A 2,500-nucleotide genomic window follows, 5' to 3' on the forward strand; every position below is an offset into this window, starting at 1 on the left:
TGTATATATATGAATACATATACAGTATATACACATATATATATATATATATATATACATATGTATGCATACACATATATGTATAAATATATATGTGTATGCATATATATGTATACATACATATGCATATATACATATGTATGTATACATGCATATATGTATATATACAAGCATATATATATATTGTCAGGGTTTTTGTGTAGATAGGGGTTATATATGTATATATATACATATATATGTATGTATATGTATGTATATATGTATATATACATACATATATATACATATATATATATATATATATATATATATATATATATATATATACTGTTAGGGTTTTTGTGTAGACAGGGGTTTGGTTGGTTCCCCCCGTTGGTGGTTTAGGGAATCAGTCTGCAGTCTTTATTGGTGGTGATGAAGGTTGATGGTAGCATAACGTGGACAGAGGTTAGAGATACCAAGTGGCCTGCTTGTGCAGGACCAGAGACCCGGGCAGTGAGTAGGCCCGGAATGGCGGGGGCCCTGAAGGGTGGCCCCGGGAGGAGGCAGTGTCAGAGCGGGACCAAGGCTCGAAGAAGAGTGATTGTATGGGTCAAAATGACGGTCTGTATGCGGCGATGCCATGGGCACACCATCTTCATTGGGGACCTCTTCTAATGGGAGGGCGTGACACTGAATGCAGCAACTTGGACTTTCTATGCTCAGGCAAGGGACAAAGATGAGGGAGTAAGAACCCGTCTTCTCCAGAAGAGGGGTCATGTCCATGCAGGGGATCTGCTCGACTGTTACAATTTTCGCGAAAACTTGATCCTCGACGGTTGCAACCTTCGATTATGCGGCGAAACCCTCGCGATTGCGAGAGCTTGCCGGTTCTCGAGACTGCATCCCTGCATCTCTTCTCATGTAGCTGCGTGACGTTTTCTGAAACAAGTACAGCGAGGGCAGAGACAGGCAGAGAGGCAGGAGGGCGAACAGGGGGGAGGAGGTTGTGTGACACCAAGGGCCGTATGTCAGATATAATCAAATATCATACAGGAGTGAACCTGATATCTTAATATTTCATAGTAAATTTCCAATTTGTATGTTAATAATTTTCCAATAATTCAACTGTCAAGAAATAGACAGAGGAACATACTTTGGGAGACAATTGCAAAAGTCCACATGGACGTCCTTGAGTTGCAATTGTCTCAAAATAGACAGAGGTGAAATTCTACAAGAGATAGGAATTGTGCATAACTATAAAGAAGGAAAAGCGACAAACTTCCTTAGAGTAGGGTAAGTAAGGGTAGTAGGGTGGGGTGTATGGGTGAGGATGGGGGCGTAGGTATGTAAGCGTGGGTGGGAAAATAGTCGCGTTCAAGGAAACTAGATGCCGATCTGATTGCACGACTACTATACGAAAATGTAATATTTCGGTAAACCAAAGAAGTGAACGATGAAAAAATTGCTTGTATTCTTGTAGAGCAACGCATCAAATAGATCGGGCCATCTTCTCTTGGGACAGCTGATCGGCCGGTTGTTAGTTACAGAATACTTTTAAATTCTTCGAGGAAGAGCGGTCAGTACCCCACCATATTTTCAGATTGAAGAGGGTACTACCCTCACGAGCACATACGCAACAAATATATTACGCAAATTGGGCATCCCTTCCATTGGGAAATGCCTGCGCTAAGCTCACGAAGAGTCGTAAAACAATGAACGCAGCACAGGCGCCGGATCGCAGCTGGGCGGTAAGTGTGCCTATAAAGACAACATTGACACAAATATCAATTACATGTCCAGAATCCAGCGTGGGATCGTCACCAAGCACCATGTAATGAAGGTCGCGATGTAGAATAATCAATGAAAGAAAGACTGTGAAAATCGGTCAACATCTTAACGATTACCGTGAGAGAGGAAAGAAAGAAAATCGTTTGGATGACCGAGGCAATTTCACATGAATTGATAAATTATGATAACGAATATCACGAACAATATGAAATCGTAGCAGCTGACACATAATATTAATATCTAACACTGAAAGATAATTGAAATACAGAATAAAAATATTAAGAAGCTGAATGTATCTTCTAGTCGCGGGCGGTGTCAGGTGTCAGATGGCAATAAGGAGTTTTGCCATCTTTCCTGAGGGACATATTTGCCAGGTTCATGTCCGAACATTCTAATCCAAATAGCGAAACCTAGTAAAACAAATAAGTAATAAGTAATAATAAAGAGTTGACCATGATAAGTATCACATAAATAATTTAGGAAAAAATATCTGAATATATATATATATATATATATATATATATATATGTATTTATATACATATATATTTAATATCAACGTTAATAAATTGTTCTGTAATAACTACGAAAAGAATGATAACCTATTTATCTATTGAATTTAATACTACAGTCACGAGGATAAGAATATGTCGATAACGAAGAATACAACGGTAATGAAAATGGAGGCTGAAATAATAACGCAAAAGCATACGACTTAATATAACTTGAGA

This window comes from Penaeus chinensis, chromosome 9 (genome assembly GCF_019202785.1).
Source record: "Penaeus chinensis breed Huanghai No. 1 chromosome 9, ASM1920278v2, whole genome shotgun sequence".
Taxonomy (NCBI): domain Eukaryota; kingdom Metazoa; phylum Arthropoda; class Malacostraca; order Decapoda; family Penaeidae; genus Penaeus; species Penaeus chinensis.